Source organism: Lutra lutra, chromosome 7, assembly GCF_902655055.1.
Source record: "Lutra lutra chromosome 7, mLutLut1.2, whole genome shotgun sequence".
Classification (NCBI taxonomy): Eukaryota; Metazoa; Chordata; class Mammalia; order Carnivora; family Mustelidae; genus Lutra; species Lutra lutra.
This window is the reverse complement of record NC_062284.1, coordinates 69130019-69153553: the sequence shown is the minus strand read 5'-3', so window position 1 is coordinate 69153553 and position 23535 is coordinate 69130019. Positions and strand designations below refer to the sequence as shown.

Genomic DNA, 23535 nt, shown 5'->3' with positions numbered 1-23535 from the left:
GGATACGTCAAAGCACTGCAGGAGCTGCAGATTTAAAAGGAATCCTGCAGTGAAACATTTGGTCAAACAATACTTTTGTAATGCGTATGCATACCTTTAGAGTTAACTCTCCTAACTTAGAGTTTGAGTTCTCTCTTTCAGTCAATCTGGGTATTTTAGGTTGGAGGCCAGTAACACTGTAAATGTGTGAAAATATTAAGGCCATACTTTGAATTAATGGTTTTGAAATGAAGCTAAATTCATTTCCAGTTGTTTCTGTGAACTCTACTTTGATTCTGTCAGACTGTAGTTCTCTACTGTTCCATCAACAGGAAGCATCTGGTCATTCTTGACATAATTGTTTGAAAATGCCAGGTGTATTTTTGATGTTCGCTATGCAAATGAAAATAAATATCAAATTTGATCTTGGTTAATTTTACTTGTCTCCCTTTTCTCAGCATCTCTAAGATGTATTCATGATGGACCTCATCTGTAGAATGCACCCCTCCCCCTGCTTTGCTCCCCCCCTCTTGAGTACCTCCTAAGTTAGGAATAGTGACAGGTAAAGCAAACAGGTCAGGAAATTCAGAAGACATTACATGAAATTTTGAATCATGTATTTATTTTGAGAGTGTATTTTTGAGGGTGCAGTTTTCTTTGCAAGTAGTCTGAGTGTGGGTGAACTCACTAATGGGTCCATCTCCTTTCTATCTCATAAACATTAAGAAGCAAACAGAAACAAAATGTTAAGGTCAGGGTAACTTAGTTTTCTAATGAGTATCGTTTCTTTGGTACCAGAGCTTTCCAACTAGTAATCGTAGGTTTCTATAGTATTAATATGTCTATCTTGGTATTAAACTTTTTTGAAGTTGTTTGTTCCATTAAGCTCTTTAGAAGGTCTGTCTGCTAATATTAAGGACTGTTTCCCCCGTGTGTGGACAGCAGTGCTTTACATATAAAAGATGTGTTGTGCGGTTACCTGTCAGGTCAGTTGTTGGTGGGCTAGTTAGTATATTTTCATTTAGGTTAAGTTTGTCCATGAGGTAAGTGTAGAGGCTAAAGCTTGAAATGATTTCTCCACTGAAGGTAAATCATAATGCAGAGCCATTGATATATTTAGAAATAGGAATTTGAAACTCTTTGTCCTGGTTCTCTTACCTTTTAATGGGAATAATTGGAAAGGCTAGCAGTTAGGGCCCAAGAAGCTAAAGCACAAATACAATAAGACTCGATCATTTTAACTACATTTAATGTGAATCAACATTATGGTATAATTTTTTAAAAAGTAAATGTCATTTTGAAGTTGGTAGAACACATAAAACAGGTATTGGGGCACATGGTGGCTCAGTCTTAGGTTAAGGGTTTGACTCTTCATCTCGACTCAGGTCATAATCTGAGTGTGGTGAAATGGAGCCACAGGTCTGACTCTGTGCAATGGTGGAGTCTCATGGTGGAGTCTCATGGTGGAGTCGGCTTGAGATTCTCCCTCTCCTTCTGCCACTCCCGCTCCTGTGCTGCACAGTCTCCCTCTGGAAAGAGAGAGCAGGTATCTAGCCACACTTTACTTTGTATTTGTTGTATTATACCTGGGATAATTATATTGTGTCATCTTTATTGTGCCGGCTTTTTTGGTAGCATACTGTCACATTATGAGTGGGCCCTTATATCAATTCTCAGCCTTTGTATCAGAATCACCTGCAGAGCAAGAACACGGAGCCCCAAGCTTGAGTAGCATAGCTGGGACCTAGGCCACCATATTTTTCCCAAGTTCCTCAGGTGATAGACACTCCGGTTTAAAGAGCACTGAACTATAGAGCATATCCAGAGGACCTTGATCATGGGGAGAATGGACACGAAGAAAGGAGGAAGGGCTGAAAAATTCGATGTTTGGCTCAAAAAAGAGAAAGAAGCTCATCTAAGGAATGATAGCTATCTTTAAATTTAGACGTCTGTCACACAGATCAGGTTTGATCTTCCTAGAAAGAACTAGGATGCATGGGTAGTAGAAGGAGGATTTCAGTAGTCTTTCAAGATAAATTTCCACGAAACAGGAAACATGTAAAGGTTGGGTTTGGGTGATAGGCTCTAAGTTTTCACTGAAGATGTTCCAAGTTAGGGATTCTAGGCTGGAGGAATTGATAGCAGAATGAGGAATTGGACCAGGAGTCCTAATGTTCTCTACAGACTTTTGAGATTTTATGATATTTGTCTAGGTTTGCAGGTACAGAAGTAGGAGAGCAAAAGCCAGTTGAGTGAAACAATCTGGTTAGCTTAACTGGATCATAGTTTTCACCTTCTTGGTTAAAGAGAAATAAGTTTTAAGTGAGAGAGCTATTTGATGAGAGCTTTAAACCCAGCTGTAGGGGTGCCTGAGGGCTCAATCTGTTAAGTATCTGCCTTCGGCTCAGGTCATGATCCGGGAGTTCCAGGATGGAGACCATGCCCTGCTCCCTGCTTGGTGGGGAGTCTGCCTCTCCCTCTCTCTGCCCTTCACCCCCTCCTGGTCCTTCTCTCTCTCTCTCTTGCTCTCTCAAATAAATAAAATCTAAAATAAATAAAAAACCCACTGTAATTTGGGAGACTCAACAATGGGCATATCTTCTGACATGGAAATTCTCATTTAAGGGAATTTATCTTGATGAAATAAGGATGTGTGCAGAGATTTAGCTGTGAACATTCTGATTGCAGCACTGTTGATAGTAAAAGCTGTGTATTAACATTTGACCCTGCTCCCACGTTAATCATATGAAGTAGATAATATTATCCTCCATTTTTCAGCAGAGAAAACAGCCATAGGGAAATGAGGTAGCTTGCCTAAGGTAGCAGAGTTAGTATGTGATAGAGCCAGAGCTTGGATCCAAGCAGTTTGACTCTAGAGTCAGTAATCTTGGTCACAGTGATTGTTAGGATATATATTCACAGTGGGGTGAATAGTGCCTAGCTGTTAAAATGATGTTGGAAGAACGTGAAGACATGAAGAGATGTCTTGGTATATGTCAAGTAAAAAAGTTTTAAAAACACAATTCCGTTTTGGTTAAAAAACAAATATACAGTTGATCCTTGAACAATAGGGCTTTGAACTGCATGGGTCCACTTATACACAGGCCTTTTTTTTTTTTTTCTTTTGACAAATACAGTAGAGTGCCGTAAGTGTATGTTCTCTTAAATTTTTTCCTAACATTTCCTTTCCTGTGGCTTGCTTTACTGTAAGAATACAGTGTATAACACATATACAGAATATGTATTAATCCATTGTCTATGTTATTGGTAAAGCTTCTAGTGCCAGTAGGCTATTACTAATTAAGTTTCTGGGGAGAGAAAAGTTATACTCAGATTTTCAACTCTATGTATGTGAGTATGGGTGGGTGGGTATCTGTACCCCTCAGCCCTGCATTGTTCAAAGGAAAATTGTATTGATGTCTGGAAGGATATATGCCAAATTGTTAAGTGGTTATCTCTGAGTGGAGTTTTATAAGTGATTCTTTCTGCTTATCCAAATTCTCTGACTTCTACAGTGAATATATATTTTTATGTATTAATTATAATCAAGAGCATATTAAAATGTCATATTTCAATAAGAAATTAAAGATTAACATAAACTGAGAAGCTTGGATTTTATACTGTACTTTATGCAGTTTGACTTAGGAATTGCACATAAATGAGAATTTGTAAGCACATGAAGTGTTTTGTGTTTTTTTAAGTTTGACTCCTTACCGTTGTAGAAGTAATATATTAGTTGGGTAGAGAAAACAGTCATGGACTCCTACCATTCTATCATTAATCACTTCTCAATTTTGTGTTTCTCCCTCTTCTGTGTAATATTTTAAACATTGTATTCATCCCAGCTTAGTCACTCTCTGGCTTTGTGACATTAGGCAATTTACTTAATTGCTCTGCCTCAGTTTGCTCCTTTGTAAAATTGGGTAATTATAATAACTACGTTTTGGTGCTTGGGAGGATTAAATGAGTTACTGCATATAAAGTGATCAGAACAGTGTCTGACACACATTTTAATAGCTCAGCAAATGTTAGCAATTATTATTATAGGATCATAGCCCACTAAAACCCTTGGGGTCTAATAGTTTTTGGAATTAAGAATTTTTTGAATATAGGCAAGATAGTAATGTAACCTTTTGACAGAGTCCAGTCCACTTCAAACACATTACTATTTCTGCAGCAACACATATGAAGGTTTATACCAAAGGGGGTAAAGACTGTCAGTGTTTCATGTCAGTGCAGGTAAGGTTTTGCCACCCAAGAGTTTTTGTATTTTGGAATTGCAGGTAAGGAATCTGTAGGATATTTATTAAATTTTGAGTCCTATTTTATTTTAATGTTAGAATATATGCCTTTTCATGTTATTATATAGCTTTATAATCCATGGTAATTTAAAAATTAGAAAATAAAATGAGTGTGCTTCTATTTCTTTTTATTATAAATTATGCTAAACCTCTACCAATATTGTTGATTCTATTACCTAGTGTTGTATTTTTCTAGAAAAGGCTTGAGAGTTCCTCTAACCCAATTAGCTTTTTTTCCTGTTTCATTACACTTGAGGAACAAGACATTTTTTTTTTCTCTTTTATTTAAGTTTTAAATTCCAGTTAACATACAGTGTTATAGTTTCAGGTGTACTATAGTAATTTAATAGTTCCATACATCACCTTGTGCTCATAAAAACAAGTGCGCTTCTTAATCTGTATCACTGATTTAACCCATTCCCCTATTTGCCTCTCCTCTGGTAACCATCAGATTGTTTTCTATAATTAAGAGTTTGTTTCTTGGTTTGTCTCTCTCTCTTTCCCTTTGCTTACTTTTCTTTTTTTTTTTTGAATTCCGCATATGAGTGAAATAGTATGGTAGTTGTCTTTCTCTGACTTATCTTACCTAGTATTATACTCTCTAGCTCCATCCATGTCACTGCAAATAGCAAGATTTCATTCTTTTTTATGGCTGAATAATATTCCATTGAAAAAATATATATGTGTGCACATGTATATATATGTGCACACACATATATATGTGTACACACATATATATATATATATAGTGTGTGTGTGTAGACACCACACACACACACACACACACACACACCCCTCCATATCATCTTTATCCATTCATCAGTCAACGGATGCTTGGACTGCTTCCATAATTTGGCTGTTGTAAATAATGCTGCTATAAACATAGGGGTGCATATGTTCTTTTGAATTGGTGTTTTTGTATTCTTTGGGTAAATACGCAGTAGTACTGTTACTATATGGTAACTTGGTTTACTACAGCAGTAATTTTTTGTAGGAGGTGAGTGGAGGCCACTATGGTACCTCTGTTTAACGTGCTCTCCCATTTTGTAGATGTGGGAACTGAGGTGGATATTTATCCTAAGTCATAATACTAATTATAGATCTGAACATTGGAATTAGGTCACTTCCTCTCATGTTAAAATTATTGCTGTGCAGCCCTTCTGATTCCTGTACTCACTTTGTGTTTACAGCACTTAGCATGTATCCAGACAGAAGAAAAAAATTTAAACGGTGCCTTAGTTCGAGCTGCTATAATAAAAAGCTGGAGGCTTGGTAGCTTATAAACAACAATTTTTTTCCCCTCTCCGTTCTCTGAAGGCTGGGATGTCCACGATCAAGGTGCAAGCATGGTTGGTGATAAGGACCCTCTTCCAGTTGCAGGCTTCTCTGTTGTATCCTCACATGGAGGAAGGGGCATGGGAGCTCTCTCAGGTTTCTTTTTATAAGGGCATAAATCTTAATGATCCTTCCTCATGACCTAATCACCTCTCAAACATCCTCCCTCCTAATACCATCACTTTGGCCATTAGGAGTTCAACATACAAATTTGAGGGGGTGGGTAAGAGACGTAATCATTCAGACCTTAGCAAACAGTATGGTGTTTAAAGGAATGATCTGAAAAATTTCCCTTACATCCTAACTGGTATGTATGAACTCTTACATCTTTGCCCTTGTGATTACTCCACCCATGCCTTGAGCCATTTCTTTCATACAGACTCTCAGCTTCTCTCCGTTTATTGCTATGTGCATTAGATACAGACTTGACAGAACTTGACACCAGTCACTTCTTTCATATTTACCTGTTGTCAAATCTTTCTACCATCTGTCTCTTCCCCTGCGCCCCCCACCCAGGTCAGCATATTTATGGAGGAAGGTGAGTGATTCCGAAGAATTTCTTGGCCATTATGAATTTATGCTGAGCAGTTCCCAATGGGCCCTTGCAATTCTTGGCTATTATTTTATTAATCTCACATTTTTCTGTTATCTCGTATCTTCTTCCTCTCAAAAGATGACATTGATTTCTACTTAATTGAAAAAGCAAATAGAGTACACATTTGCACATTTTTTTTTTCATCATCACCACGAGTCTATTCTTTCATCTTATTTTGTGAACTGAATAGAAGGAAGAGGATTCTTGTGCTTTTCTAGGAATCTTGCCACACTTTTCCTCTCTGATCACTTCAGTTGTTCTCTGCAATGGTTTGGTAATAAATCATCATATTCAAATTGTAAAGTTTTTGTAATACATGTTTCTCTTATTATTTATATCCATTAGTCAGCATAATTCTTTAGATTATTGGGTCTTAGTTTGTCTTGAGGCTCTGCAGTGCCTCTTATTTCCCATTTTCACTTTGGAGTCTCCTCTTCCAATCCATCTTGCACATGACTGTCAGAATAATTTTCCTAAAACTTTTTTTGAACCCACTGCTTTTAAACCTGAACAGCCAGTGCAGAGAACATGTGCTGTTGACCTTTGCGCTCTCCATTGTGCCAAGCAAAGTGAATTGAACTTGTACTGGATAAATGTTTGAATGGATCACCGTTTGCTCAGAACATTGACTTCCAATTGTCTGCAGAATAAAGTCCAAACTCTGCTTTCTAACTTTCAAACCTTTCATGTTTGGCTTCTTCAACCTTACTTGAGTCTTGTTTCCTCTGTAATATACCATGCTCAGGTACAACTCCCTGTGTTCTTCCTTTTCCTTTTCCTTGATAGGCCAGTCATGACCTATTCGAAGTGTTTGCTCTTTGCCTGTACTGCCCTAATCTCTGGTAATATAGTAATGAAAATAGAAGACAGTCTGTGTTCTTGGGGCTGGCATTAGGGAGGAGGGGAAAGGAAGTGCACGGTAAATATCAGGTGGTAACGAGTGGTATGAAAAGGAATAAAACTGGATAATGGGTTAGAATGGTGGGAGATGGTTGATATTTTAGGTGGTCAGGGAAAGCTCTCTTTGGGTGTCCTGGAATGAGGGAGTAAATGATGGAGTTCTTTAAGTAAGGAGCTTTCTGGGTCAAAGAAACATGTTTAAGACCTTGAGGTGAAAGCATGTTTGTCTTGTTGGAATAATTCGTGAGGCTTGTGTGCCTCCAGCAAAATGAATAAGGGGGAGTGATAGGTGAGATTAGAGAGGTAGTGGAGAGCTAGACTGCTCCAAATGTTGTCTTTCATTGAAGAAACCTTCCTTGACTACATATTTTTGTTTGTTGATTTAAAGCTTCTCTGAGCCCATGTAGCAACAATGGAAATAGCTTTCAAGTTATTTTTTTTTACTGTGACCTACAGTAAAAGTATTTTGCATCAATAACGTATATACACATTGTTTGTGTGTGTGTGTGAGTGCGCGCATGTGTGTGACTGGAACAAAGGTTTCATGAGACAACATACCTTTATTAACATTTGTTATATGCTGATATTTTTTTAAATGTTGGCTTTAGCCCACTAAATCATTTCACAGTTAAAAACTTAATACTTAAAAAGAAAAAAACTACAAACTGCTTTTATTATAATCCACATATTCTTCCAGGTTGTGAAATATCTTCAGTTAAAGATCATGATTTCAATTATTTTGTGTATAGGTTTTTTTTTTTTTTAAAGATTTTATTTATTTATTTGACACACAGAGATCTCAAGTAGGCAGAGAGGCAGGCAGAGAGAGAGGAGGAAGCAGGCTCCCTGCTGAGCAGAGAGCCCGATGCGGGGCTCCATCCCAGGACTCTGGGATCATGACCTGAGCCAAAGGCAGAGGCTTTAACCCACTGAGCCACCCAGGCGCCCCTTTGTGTATAGGTTTTTAATGTTAACTGCTGAATAGAGAGGACTTGTTTAATTGGCAAATAGCTATTTAGCTATTGAATGGGACACGAGAAACTGCTGAATACTAAATACATAAGAATAAGATAAATTGGGCCTGACTTCCTGAGGCTTATAGAAGAGGAGAGCTTGTAAACAAATCCTTGTAACAGAGTGGAATCCACGTATTAATGAAAGGTTCAGGGCACAATGGCAAAATAGAGAAATGATTAATTCTTTTTGCTGAAAAGGTCAGTGGGAGCTTGTTGGAGGAGGTAATGTCTGAACTGAGTTTTAGAGGAAGAATGTAAGTATGTGGTGGGGTAACTTGGGGTAAAGAGAAGATTTCTCAGGCAGGATAACACATAAAGGAATGGTGTAACAAAACAATAGGATGTAGGGGTAATTATAGGTAACCGTATTGTTGGAGTATAAATGCAAGTGGCAAGTGGTGGTAAGTTATGAGGCTTGAGTGAGGCACTGGCCAGATCGAGAAAGGTCTGAAATGCATTGTAGGAAGTTGCTACATGCGAAGTAGAGATACCGTCTCTCAATAAGTCCAATGCAGCCAGTTTTTCCTCACATGATGAAATACATTGCTGTTTCCTCAACTGTGCCCTAGAGGAAGTTGGCTTACATTTATAGGCTATGTTGTACCAGAAAGTTTTTTTTAACATTAAATTTCACTCATTGCAGTGTTAAGTTTACTCTATAAGAAGCATTTGAGAATGGAGATGTACTGAGGAAATAGGAGATTCACAATTCAGGGTAATTCTGGAATTTATGTTTATGAAATAGAATGGTAGGGGGCCAACTATTTAAATTTCACTTCAAGTTAAATATACATATGGTTAAATTCTGTATTCTGTAGGTCGTTAGAATACATGATTGTTATGTTTTAGGAAGATATTTTGATAAATTTGATTAATTTGACCAAACCACAGTGTAAGACTTTATGACAATGTTCAAAATACAGAAATTTCGAATAGACTGAGAGGAGTATTTGTAACACATATAACAAGAACTGTATATGAATGATGCTCTTCTACAAAGAAAGAGTGACATAGAAAAACAAGTATACCAACAGGTAGTTTCAGACGAGGAAATACAAATGGCCAACAAATATTTGGGAAATTATGCAATCTTACTAGTAATTTGAGAGATACATATTAAAACAAAAGTTAATACAGGCAAAATTTTAAAAGCTTGCCAATGTTAAAATTGGCTGTATTTTGAGGAAATAATAAACATTATAAGCTGTTGTTGGGACTATAAATTGGCTTGGGGGTGTAAATTGATGTGGGCAGTTTGTTAGCATTAATTTGAAATGGTATTCCCAGCAAACCTGCCCATTTTCTGTACTAAAGGAACACTAGTATATGTGCATAAGGAAGCACATGCAAGTATGTTTATTGCAGCAGTTTATAGTAGTAAAAAAAAAAAACCTGGAAAAATAAATAAAACTGGTTACATTACTAAAATGACCAAGTAAATTGGTATATTCATACTATGGAATAACATAATAATTTGAAGAAATGAATATGACATATACTGAGTACTAAGTTTTAGAGCAGTATGTACAATATGAGACTATTTATATACATAAGGAAAAAAACCCCACAACAATGCTATGTTTTGGAGGGGTGCAAATGCAAAGAACATGGTCTGGGTAATCCTGAACTAATAATAGTGCTTATCTCTTGGGTGATGGGTAGAGGATTGGGTTTTGGGAGTAGAGATAAGGAGGGATGATTAGAGGGAACTAGCTTTTTCAGTAATCTTTGGAATTTTAAAGTTAGAATATTATAGTGTATATTTACAAATTCATTAAAATAATGATGATCAGTTGACAATAGGAGGGACGATAGTTGGGGAAGGAAGGAAACCAGTTAAGGAGGTACACTTCATTAATATAGGCATGAAAATGCAGTGGCTAAGGCGGTGAGAAGAGGACTAATTTATAAATGACTCGGGTAATTTCACAGTATGTATCAAAATTAGAATTGTATTTACTTTTGTCTCAGCAGTCCTGCTTCAGGGAATTTATTTTACAGTTACATGAAACGAAATGATACAATTACACAGATATTAGTGGTTTATGCAGTGTTGTATATAATAGTAATAGTGTCCATCCATAATAAACTAAGACCTATCTACACAATAGCATGTTAAGCAGCTTAAGAAAATGAGAAAGCTATTTAACTAATAGGAAAGATCTCCAGGATGTGTTAAGAAAAGCAAGTGGAGAACAGTGTATGTAGTAATGCTATCTTTTGGTAATAATAGAAATAGTGGAAGGATACCCATGAAACTCGCAAAGGGGATTATTTGTGTCTGAGGAGAGTGGTAATAGTGTAAATGCTTCCACTGAGACTTTTCAGTGTAAACATTTCTGGGCTTGGATTTTTGAGCTATATAAAACTATTGGCTATTGAGAAAAAAGAATTTCAGAGAAAAAAATGCAGAGTAGACCTTATAGTATTTGATGACCAACTGTATGTTGGTCAGGTTTCTAATTTGAGAGGTAAAAAGGGTGGTAGCAACATCAGGGAATATAGGAGGAAGATTAAGTTTTGGCAGGTGCTTGGGAAGTTCTAGACGTGCTACTTGATGAATCCTTAGTCCTCCTTAGTTTAGTGTTTGGGTATGTATATGTGTCTGTAATTCATGTGCTTTGGATATGGAACTTGAGCTTATTTATTTATAAAGATTTTATTTGAGAGAAAGAGCACAAGTGAGGTGTAGGGGCAGAGGGAGAGGGAGGAGCAGACTCCCCACTGAGCAGGGAGCCTGACATGGGACTCAGTCCCAGGCCCCTGGCACCCTGGAACTTGAGCTTATTTTAAACATGAATATTAAAAAATATTAATATCATCTAATAAATATTAAATGATATTTAATAAATAGTCCTCAATAAGGTTATCTGGATGGCTCAGTCAATTAAGTGCCTGCTTGCCACCTGGGTTATGATCCCAGGGCCTGGGGATCAAGCTCCATGTTGGGCTCCCTGCTCTGCAGGGTGCCTGCTTCTCCATCTCCCTCTGCCCCTCCTCCCATGCGCATGTTCTCCCCCCTCAAATTAATAAATATAAAATAGTCATCAATAAATATTTTTTATCCCAGATTATAGCCATTTATATTCTAGGTTTTATGGAGAACAGCTTTGTAATGACATCATAATTTTACAGTTAAGTAAGGACATTGGTATACACAGATAGAATGTAGAGAAATAGAGAATGTGTATCTGATAAATACATAGCTTATGTGGGGATCAGGAACTTAATTTATTAGCATGGTTCTATCCGATTTAATTATATCTTTTGGTATCTGAAATTCAAAGAAATAAAGATAGCTTTGTATAAGGATGTGATCTTTAGGGTAGCTGAGATTATACTGTAATATTGAAAACTATTTAAACTGGTTTAGAGAGGTTTCTAGTAGAGCATGAAAATTATTTTTTATATAGCACATTTGGGAGTAACTGTATATTATTCAAGACAAGGAAGTTTAACCTAATGAAGAAAAGGAGTCCCAGCATTCTGAGTGCTGCCTAAAACAAGGTCTTGCTATATACTTTGCGATTTAAAATTGATTTGAACGAGTTCTATTTCAGAATCTGATTTTGAGGCCTTAATTTATCTATATAACTTTTACCTGATTTCTGTTTGGCCAGAGTTTTTTTTTAAAAAAAAAGGAGGGGTGAGGGAGAAGCACAAATAAAACACATACATGCCAGGACTTGCAGATGGATTTAGTAAATCTTTTCTAGGTTTATGTTAATAAGGATTTGGGTGTAGAATAGCAATAAAATAAAGCTGTTAAGTAATTCTTGCTTGAGAATAGTTAAAATTTTAACCATTTTTTATCTGAAGAAAAGACATTTTGCTGGCAACAGCGTTCTTTTAAAAATTACAATAGTGGGGGCACCTGGGTGGTTCAGTGGGTTAAAGCCTCTGCCTTCAGCTCAGGTCATGATCCCCGGGTCCCGGGATTGAGTCCCGCATCGGGCTCTCTGCCCCCCTTTACCTCCCGCCTGCTTCTCTGCCTACTTGTAATCTCTGTCAAATAAATAAAATCTTTTAAAAAATTACAGTAGTATTATATGTATAAACTTAAAACAGTTGGAGATGGTCTTGCTTTAGTGTGGGTGAAACTGTTTTGTCACCACCAACCTAAGCTTACCTGTTCACCACTGTCTTTCTCCTTACTGCAGTCCTCTGGTGCTTTGGGAAACATAATTTGAGAAATGCTCATTTGGGATTGGCTACAGTTTGGGCTTATATGGGTTCTTAAATCTTGTGTATCTTTGTTGTGTCCAGTTTAGTGAAAGAATGGTAATAGCACAGTGTATAGCAATTAACTTTAAGAAGCATTAGTGTCCTCAGTCAGGGATATTTTACCCCTGAGAGACATTTAGCAATATCCAGAGACATTTTTTTTTTTTAATGTCATAAAATGGGGGACAGGATGGTGCCACTAGCATCTAATGCGTAGAGACCAGGGATGCTGCCAGATAACCTACAATGCATAAAAAAATCTACAACAAAGAATTGTCAGACCCATTATGTCAGTAGTACTGAGGTAGAGAAATCTTTAGTTAGTTGAATACCAACTGTATGTGCAGCAGTGTTATAAAGTACCTATGGGTATAAATGGCACTAAAAGAAAGCCTTGTTTATACCTTTAAGAAACTTATAACCTAGGGGCGCCTGGGTGGCTCAGTGGGTTAAGCCGCTGCCTTTGGCTCGGGTCATGATCTCAGGGTCCTGGGATCGAGTCCCGCATCGGGCTCTCTGCTCGGCAGGGAGCCTGCTTCCCTCTCTCTGCCTGCCTCTCTGTCTACTTGTGATCTCTCTCTGTCAAATAAATAGATAAAATCTTAAAAAAAAAAAATTGGTCAGTTCCTTTAACAAAAAAAAAAGAAAGAAAGAAACTTAGAACCTAGCTAAGGCATCTCGAACTTAGTAAGTCTGTGACTAAACCCTTAACACCTGACCACCCCATCCCACTTTGCCCACCAAAATAATCCCACTTGGGACGCCTGGGTGGCTCAGTTGGTTAAGCGGCTGCCTTCGGCTCAGGTCATGATCCCAGCGTCCTGGGATCGAGTCCCGCATCGGGCTCCTTGCTCATCAGGGAGCCTGCTTCTCCCTCTGCCTCTGCCTGCCATTCTGTCTGCCTGTGCTTGCTCTCTCTCCCTCTCTCTCTCTCTGACAAATAAATAAATAAAATCTTTAAGAAAAAAAAAAGAAACAAAATAATCCCACTTTTCACCAAGTTATTCAAACCAAAAATCTAGATGTCACCTCTGACTCCTCTTTTTCTTGTACACTGATATCTAATACATAGGGAAGTTCTGTTAGCTCAACTTCAAAATAGATGTTACCTCTGGGTAATGGTGGGCTAGATTATTTACCCATCCTCTTCTTGAAAAGAATTGAAAATGCTGGATAAGATGTATAAATACCACCTTAAGAGTTTTGAAGAACTGGAAAGATAGGGGAATTTGGTAAACCAAATTCTGGAAGAAAGCCCAGACCAAGAGAGGTTAGCAGAATATCTGGAGAACTGAAGCCACTGATGGCCCCAGTATGTTTGCAGATTTCAAGAACTTTAGGTTTCTTTTCATCACACTTGTGGGGAGAGGTGGACAAAAATCAAGATTCAAAGCCTACCTGACATGTGGACATGGAAAGTTTTACAAGAGATCCCACCTAATTAGGCTTTGACTCCATATGTCTACACCTGCAGGAGAAGGATAAATCAGAGCTAATTCCCGTTCCCCTTTCATTGTTTACTTTCCAGCCAAATATGAAGGGACTGCAGGTTGGTTTGGTGCTGAGCAGAGCAGGAGAAAAAAGAGAAAAGAAAGAAGTCTCTGTATAAAGTTGTGGCCATAGCCTAGCAAGGAAAGGGAAATTTAAACCATGACTTAATTTAGGGCAGTTCCTCATTTGTAGTGTCCCCTAGGTGCTTGGCAGAAGCAAATGCAGATGTTCCCTGGAAGAACAGTTCTTCATTTTAGACGGTTCTACAAATAATTTTTTAAGGACACTGACCAGTACGTGGTCAAAGATAAGCTGGCATACAAGGAGACAAGGAAACATGAACAGAAACAACAGCAGAAACAGTTATTCGTAGACATCATTTATAGAATTAGAAGATACATGATAAAAGAACCATGCTTATGGGAGTCTGGGTGACTTGGTTGGGCGACTGCCTTCAGCTCAGGTCATGATCCTGGAGTTCCAGGATAGAGTTCTTCACTGGGCTCCCAGCTCCATGGGGAGTCTGCTTTTCCCACTGATCTCTCCCCTCTCAGGTTCTCTCTCTCATTCTCTGTCTTTCAAATAAAAAAAAATAAAAATAAAAAAAAAAATCCATGCCTCCTGTATTTACAGAAATGGCAAATTCAAAGACAGGAAACATGAAACTATAAAAGGATATCAAAACAGGATACAAAAGTTCTGATGAGTGCTAATTAGGATAAAAATAAATCCATATCTAGACACATCATAGTGAAACTGCAGAAAACCAGTGTACAGAGAAAAATCTTAAGACTATCTGGAGAAAAAGAAGATAACCACCAAAGGAGTGAGAATTAGACAAACAGGTGACTTTTCAACAATAGCAATGGAAGTCAGAAGATAGTAAAATGATGCTTGCAATATGAAAAAAAAAAAAAAAAAAACCCTTGCCAACCTAGAATTTTATATCCAGTGAAAATATCTTTAAAGAACGATGGTGAAATAAAGATATCTTGAGAAAAACCGATTGTCACCAGCATCTCACTCATTAAAGATAATTTAAACCAACACTCTTCAGTAGAAGTTGCTGTGATGACGGAAATATTCTTTATCTGTGCTGCTCAGGATTGTCTTAAGCCACATAAGGCTGTTGAGCACTTGAAATGTGGCTAGTGTGATTGAGATGAAGTCTTAATTAAAATAGCCACATGCACCTTATTAGTGCAGTTCTATAGGATATACTTTGGGCAGGATGAAATTGATTACCATGTGGGAGGAAAGAATTGTATGAAGGGCTGAAAAGTAAAGAAAGTAATACATGTTTGGAAAATGAAAGTGAATCTTGACTGCATACAACAGTAAGAATGTCTAATGGATTAAAAGACGAGGCAATAGCAGAAGGAATAAGTTGGATTCTAGGTTCTAAGGTCTTTGTGTTGTCTAGGAGGATAAGTTTTTAAAAAAACCCTTTGTGTGGAAAACTTTAAATATGTAAAAGCAAAGGAGAGTATAATGAACTCCCATGTATTCATTACCCACTTTCAACAATGATCCAATTCAAGACTACAGTGGTTTCTTATACATTCCTCAGTATTTTGAGAAACACATCTCAAGTATCAATTATTTAATCCATAAGTAGTTTTTATCTCTAAAAATATATAAACCTAAACTATAACACAATTATATCCAGAAAAAAAATAAACATAATTCCATAATATCATTACATATTTAGGCAGTGTTCACTTTTCCTTAGTTATCTGCAAAATGACTTTTTTTTTTTTTTAATGCAGCATTCACCTTTATTGAAATGTATTATGGAACAAAAAAAAAGGGAAGTACTGAACATTTAACAACAACGAACTTTATCAGGTATTTCCTTAACTATCCAAGATGATTATTTTAACATTTATGATTTTTTTGTAGGGCAGTTTTAGGTTTACAGCAAACTTGAGGGGAAAGTACAGAGATTTCCCATACACCAACTGCTCCCATACATGGATAACCTCCCCCATTATCTGTATCTGCCACCAAAGTGGTCCATGTGTTACAATTGATGAACCTACACTGGCACATCATAATCACCTAAAATCTGTAGTTTATATTATGATTCATTGTTGGTCTACATTCTTTTGAATTTGGGCAAGTATCTCATGACATGTGTCCCTCATTATGGTATCATACCAAATATTTTCACTGTAAAACTTAAAAAAGTTTTTTAAAAATTTACATTTAGTTTCTTCAAATTGGAATCCAAACAGGGTCCACGCATTGTCATTGGTTGATGCTTGCTTAGGTATTTTAAAACAAGATTTTGATTAATTTTAGACTTTAATGCATAGTATAATTTCTAAGAAATAACTACAAGAACAAAAATAGAGAATATAACTTCCAAATCAGTAAGAGAAATAGGTAAAATGTTAAAAAAGAATCAGTTCAGAAGAAGGCAGGAGAGATAAGAACCTGAACAGGTAACGAATAGAGAACACAAAATTAGATGCTAGATTTAAACTTGGATATATAATAATTAGAGATAAAAAGTTTAAATGATTATGTAGGTATCATCCTAGCCTAAGGCAGTATCAGCTCTTGCCTGGAATAATTTTCTAACTAGTATTCCTGCCTCAATCCTTGCTTTCCTCTCTGAACTACCAATATAAAACAGTAGTAGTTTAAAAAATATATAAATCAGCTCCTTCTACCGTCTTTCCATAATGGTACACATGAATGTCCTGGCAGATTCTCTCAAGAACATTAACAATGCCAAAAAGAGGCAAACACTAGGTTCTTGTTAGCCCCTACTCCAAGTCTTTGTTTTTTTGTTGTTGTTGTTTGTTTTAAGATTTTTATTTATTTATTTGACAGAGATCACAAGTAGGCAGAGGCAGGCAGAGAGAGAGGGGGGAAGCAGGCTCCCTGCCGAGCAGAGAGCCCTGAGGGGCTTGATCCCAGGACCCTGGGATCATGACCTGAGCTGAAGGCAGAGGCTTTAACCCGCTGACACCCAGGCGCCCCCTTTGTCTGGTTTCTAACTGTGATGGTGAAGCATGAAGCATGGTTACATGGGTGCATTTGAAATCATTGATGATGACAGAGCTGGGAAAATTGTTGTAAGCCTCAAGGGTGGGTTGAATAAGTGTGGATTGATTGTCCCAGATTTGCTGTGCAGCTCAAAGGTCTAGAAAAATGGCAGAATAATCTGCTCCCATCCTGCCAGTATGGTGTCATTGTACTAAGCATTGTACTAATCATGGACCACAGAGAAGCAAGACAGAAGCATGCAGGTGGGAAAATCCTAGGATTCTTTTTCTAGGGATGTAAAACATATGTGCAAATAAAATGCCTTAGTGGACAAAACACGTATACACACACACACACACACACACACAGATCATATCACAACACTCTCCTGTTTAAAACATTCCAACAAATTCCTAGTAAACTCAATGAAACCCAGGCTTCTTACTAGTTCCAAAAAGCCCTGTGTGATGTGGCTCATGCCTGTCTCTGTGATTTCATATGCTGTCCTTTTCCCCCCTAGCCCAGGGCCCTTATACTTGCTGGTCCATCTCCCTGGATCATGAGGAACAGTCAGAATTCCTAGTTCTTAAAACAGAAAACCCCAAAACCCCCAAACTTTAGTTCTAAAATCTGAAAACCATGTCTGGTTAATTTAGCAGAAAAGGAATTGTCACAGAAGAAACCATTACCAGTACTGTCATTGGAATCTGCTTCCACTCTTGCCATAATGGATTCAGTATACTTCCTGCCTTTTTTTTTTTTTTTTGCATTATCTTCTAAGTTAAAGTCCAGCATGGATGCTTCTTTGTTGGAAGGAGGTCATAAGACTAGCTGTATGGGGGGCTGGAGAAGCAAATACTTAGCTTCACTAATAGGTGAAAGTTCTGGCTTCTTCCAGGACTCATCAGAGGGGAATTCCCTGGGCGTATGAAAATGTTCTGATGCTGAGCAGCCAAAAGAGTGACCTGTGCTTCATGATGCTTTTTTCTGGAATCCTTCCTTGCTCTCCTTCCTCCCTTAATTCATGTTTCTACTCAAATGTCCTCAAAGAGGCCTTTCCTTAACTTTGTCTAAAATGGCAGTTCCCCATCTCTGATCCAGTATTCTCTTTTCTTAACGTGCCTTACATTTTCTTCATAGCATTTATCCTTACCGGTACGGCTATTATTTGTTGGTCGATTGATTTCTATGCTTCCCCCAAGAACACAAGCTCTGTGAGGGTAGGGACTTGTCTTTGTTCATTTTCTGTTGGCACATATATGCTCAGCAAACATTTGTTTAATGAATGAAGGGAAACATGGACTATGGTATAAATCCCTGAGAAAATTTAAAGGGAAACATAGAGGAACTAGCTCATTTAAGGAAGGCTTATTAGAAAAAAAGAAATGTTTGAAATGGGCTGTAAAGTACCAGATTTGCAGAGAAGATACGTAGCCATCAAAACTGGGCAAGTAGCACAAGGGAAGAAGGCATTGGGTCTGGAATAAGGTGAGCACATATTGAATAAGGAAGAATTGTTTAGAATCTGACAGCTGCTGGGGTCCTCTATGAAGTGGGAGTTGAGAAAAATGGACGAGGTGAAGGTGCAAGGTTGGAGCAGTTGATGAAGGCCTTGAACTGTGAGGTGATCTTTTGGCTTGATTGCTAGAGAGTAAAAGATTACTAGTTTTTAACTATGGTATTTTCATATAGTACTCTACAGGTATAAAACAGAATGAGGTAAATCTCTATGGAGAATTTCCCAGTTATATATATTAAGTGGTGGGGGGAGCAAAGTGCAGAACAGTGTATGTAGTATGCTCTTTTGGTGTAAGAAGTGTGTGTGGGGGAGGTGCGTGGGTGGCTCAATGGATTAAAGCCGGCATGCCTTAGGCTCAGGTCGTGATCCCAGGATCCTGGATCAAGCCCTGCCTTGGGGTCTCTGTTCAGCAGGGAGCCTGCTTCCCTTCCTCTCTCTCTGCCTGCCTTTCTGCCTACCTGTGATCTCTGTCAAATAAATAAAATCTTAAAAAAAAATGTGTGGGAATAAGAATACATAAACTAATTCGTTTCTTTTGCAAAAAGAAAGACTGATGATACAGACCAGAAACTAATAAAATTGTTACCTGGTGGTGGGGGGAGAGGGTGAATGGGAAAGATGTGTAGGAAACAGGAATGGAAGTAAGATTTCTGAGTGTATTTCGTTTTGACTTTTGAATTATGTAAATGTTTTACACATTCAAAAATTATAATTAAATGAAAATAAAAATCTCTAAAATTGAGAACAAACTTGAACAAATGAACCTATGTGTATATCAAAATAGTTGCTTAAATACATGGAGGAAAATACAATCTCAAGTGACTTTTGAGCTCAATATCAAATGGCATATATACTAAGGACAAAAAGAACTGAAAGAAATCTTAAACTTCACTCGTTTTATTGCTAGTTATAGTATTGGTATTTTTATTTTTATATCATTTGATACATGTTGTAGGTTAAAGCCAGTAAGTTTTTATGCTTATATGTTAGAAACCAATAGAAATATAAGTATAAAATCAAAGAAGCTAAGCAAAAAGAATATAGTGATGTACTTGAATTATAAATGTCAGTTTGAATTCAGGATTTAATATATATATATATATATATATATATTTCTTAATTCCACCCAAATATGTATTTCTTTATTAGCTCTGTCCACTGAAAGGATATAGAAACATACTATTACTTTGGTAGGTATATTTGTGTTACACCAGTTTTGGTCTTTAAATACTTTCATTTAGAATCCTCAAAGAAATGACTGATTCTAGTACTGGGGCAGGGAACATACTTAGTGAACCTGAAACATCTTGTGCCAAAAGCAAGAAAGCTTTCAAAGACACAACAAAAGCCTACCCAAAGAGGCTCTTGTTGACCAAAGTTGGGACAGTTTGAACATAAAGGAGAATAAGGAGAGTAATTTGAAATAATATATAACAATTTAAAAAAACAAGGCAAATGGAGATGGCTATTACACCTATCCTTTTCTCTGAAAATTGGTAATTTAACATTTGAACTGCTTTTTTAGTAGAAATGTATTACAGTTAGTGAGGAATGCCAGATGATAAATATAGAAAGAATTACAGAATCAGAAAGTCACAATTTGTTACATCCTTTTATGAAATATTTGACTTGGGCCAGGATCATTAGTGGGTGCTGAAATTGTTAGGCACTTTGTTCATTGGGAATTGGATATTTGCATGGTCCCAAAATACTCCACAGAGTACTAGTTGGTCTCAGAACAATAAAATTTTACAGTGGAATGATCGGGCTATTACCAGCCTAGTTATTAATCCTAGTATCACTAAAAATGAACCAAAAAATATGTTCTTCCTGATGTGATTCAGTATTAAGTATAGTGCATCAACTGAAGGTTTTTGTACCAAATTTAACTTTTCAGACTAACTTTCAGTTTATAAGAAATATGGGTGATGAAAGAAATTAAGTACTACCTTGGGTGAAGCAATCAGAAAAGTACAGAATGTGAGATACAGATAAACTGGCCATTTAATGTCATGGGAGAGGAAAACAAGGGTGGGGTGGTGGGGGGAAGGGAAACTGTCCGAGAATATAAGTAATCTAGATATATAACAACCAAATGCAGCATGTGCCAGCTGTAAAGTACATTTTTTTAGAAAGGAGTAGGATGAAGCAAGATGGCCAACTTTTAATTTAGAATGTGGGTGATGGGCTTATGTGTGTGTGTGTGTTTGTGTATACACACATATATTCATTTATATGCATACACATACTTCTCTATATTTGAAAGATTTTATAATAAAAGCTTAAAAATATTTTTCTGTTGATGGACACTTAGGTTGTTTGTAGATTTTTTTTTTCTATTATAAATAATGTTTCTGTAAATGTTCTATACATGTTTCCTCTCTCTGCGTGTGTGTGTGTGTGTGTGTGTGTGTGTGTGTTAAGGAGATATGGCAGCTTCCTAGTAGTGGAATCCCTGGATCAAAGGGTAGACATACCTTCAGTTCTTCTGGATATCAACAAATTGTTCTTCAAATGGTTGTAGGGAGGAGGACTTTAGATAAAGGAATTATGAGATATATGTCTTCTCTACTAGGTGATGATTTCTTCGAGGGTAGGGACCATGTAGAGAGACTCATACAGAAGTATTTGAATTGAATGAAATTGTATTTTAGTGAGATTGCTTGGCAGTAGGGTGCAGAAATTAGTTAGGTCAGCCAAAAGGCTATTGTGATGTTTAAGGTATGAGGCAATGAATGTGTAAGATTAGAGGTAGTAGAGAGGAAGGGATGAATATGAGAAAGCTTGAAGAGAAAGGATCAAAATGTAGGTATTCTTATTGTTGGGGAGGATATTGATAATTCACTGTTGTGAATAGTTTGTTGGCTGTATTTTATAGTAACTAGGTAAGTTATGCTTCCCTGTTAATTCAAAACCATCTACTGGCCTAGTTCCAATAGAGTTCTAGTCTTGTCTTCATCTTCTGCTTGTACTCTTTTTAAGTCTCAGTCTCTTCCTGGGATAAATCTGTGTGATTAGAAGATAGTAGTTGAATGGGGTAAAGGGGCAGTGGGTTGCAAAAAGAAGTTATGTAGTAGTATGGGTAGAATTTATGGGTAGCTTCATCCCCATGTGAGTTTGTGAAGTTTTCCAAGGACAAAAGATTCCTTCCTATAGTTTTTAGAGGGAAAGTCTATCCAGTGTTATAGTAGGGATAATTCATCAGATAGTTTTTCTTAGAGAATGTCCTATCTATATCTTATATTCAAATGTTGCAGTTTTTTGTAAATTCTAAACTTGGTGCTTTTAAGCAGTTTTGTTTTTTTTTTTTGTTTTGTTTTTAAGTTTTTTTTTATTTTTTGAAGATTTTTAAAGATTTAAAAAATCTTTTTTTTTTTTCCTAAAGATTTTATTTATTTATTTGACAGACAGAGATCACAAGTAGGCAGAGAGGCAGGCAGAGACAGAGAGGAGGAAGCAGGCTCCCTGCGGATCAGAGAGCCCGATGTGGGGCGATCCCAGGACCCCGGGATCATGACCTGAGCCGAAGGCAGAGGCTTTAACCCATTGAGCCACCCAGGCCCCCCTAAAAAATCTTATTTTTTAAAGATTTTTATTTATTTTAAAAGATTTTATTTATTTATTTGACAGACAGAGATCACAAGTAGGCAGAGAGGCAGGCAGAGAGAGGGGAAAGCAGGCTCCCTGCTGAGCAGAGAGCCTCGTGTGGGGCTGGATCCCAGGACCCTGGGATCATGACCCGAGCCGAAGGCAGAGGCTTCAACCTACTGAGCCACCCAGGCGCCCCACATTTTTATTTATTTAACAGAGAGCACAAGCAGGGGGGGTGGCAGGCAGATCGAGAGGGAGAAGCAGACATCCTGCTGAGCAGGGAACCTGATGTGGGGCTTGATTCTAGGGCACAGGAGCTGAAGGCAGACGCCTAACCAACCGAGCCACCTAGGTGCCCCAGGAAGTTTTGATTAATGGTTCTAGAATAGCTCTGTCCAACAGCAATAGAATGTGAGCCATATATTTAATGTTTTATAGCAGCCACATTAAAAAAAACAGATGAAATTAATTTTAATAACACTTTATTTAATCCCACATATCCAAAATACTACCATTTTAACATGTAATTGATAGCAAAGTTATTAATGCGATACCTTACATTCTTTTTTGGTACTGGTGTGTTACACTTAAAGCACAGCTCCATTTGGACTGGCCACTTTCCAGTGCCTAGTAGCATTATGGCTGGTGGCTGCTGTATTGGACAGCTTAGTTCTAGATAGAACATACTCACTTGTAACCTTTGAATTCAGTTTGGTACTGATTTGACCCACGGTCATTATGGTGACCATGAGCTGATCTTGCTTCATAGACTGTTGCTGGTTATTAGGTAAACTCTGGCTTCCTGTCCACATTTTTTATATGAATGTGGCAGGTGCAAGAGTGATTTTTGAGGGTCCCAGACAAAGACATTATCCAGATTTACAGATTATGTTCACAGTTTTCCCTTTAGCCTGAGAAAACAGAACTGACCTCATGTTTTTTTGGATCAGATCAGTCCATTTGAGTAGCTGCCAATAAAAAAAATATTCAGGAGAGATCTAATCTCATTCATTTGTGAAAAATTTAGTTATAATAAGGCTGAGAGGAATTCAGCGAGTATTTTATTGTTACTTCCTAGAAATTGTGAAGCTGTCATTTTAATTTGCATTGAAAAATTCAAATGTTATATGACTGTTGGTTATCCCAAGTATTTCTGGAGTTTCTGCTGTGTGTCTGATGTTTATTTATTCAATCAGTGCTTGTTTACCAGGCACCATCATTCAGGCACAGTGAAAACAAGTAGCCAAGTAAACAGGCACATGTAGTGTGGTCTGATAAATGACATTATAGAAGAGAAACTTAAGATGCTAGAAGAATACACAGGAAGGACACTTCCATTTAGTTTGGGGGGATCAGGGAAGGCTTCTCAGAGGAGAAAAGCTGAACTCTGAAGAACAGGTAGGAATAAATACAGCGAAAGTGGACATGGAGAGAAGAACATTCTGCCTGGCGAGGGAATGTTTTGTATAGATGTCCAAAGGTGAGAAAAAAAGCTGAGTAAAACATGTCTGGAGTATAGAGTTTAGTGTGAGGTGGTGAGTGGTATAAATGTGGAGATGGCAACAGACGCCAAATATGAAAGGCCTT

At 37.4% G+C, this 23535-nt stretch overlaps 1 protein-coding gene across 7 annotated transcripts in view; it reads left to right on the top strand.

Moving 5' to 3' along the window:
- The window catches only part of GABPB1 (GA binding protein transcription factor subunit beta 1), a 67704-nt gene that overhangs the window by 2219 nt on the left and 41950 nt on the right, over nucleotides 1-23535 (top strand). The window lies entirely within an intron of this gene.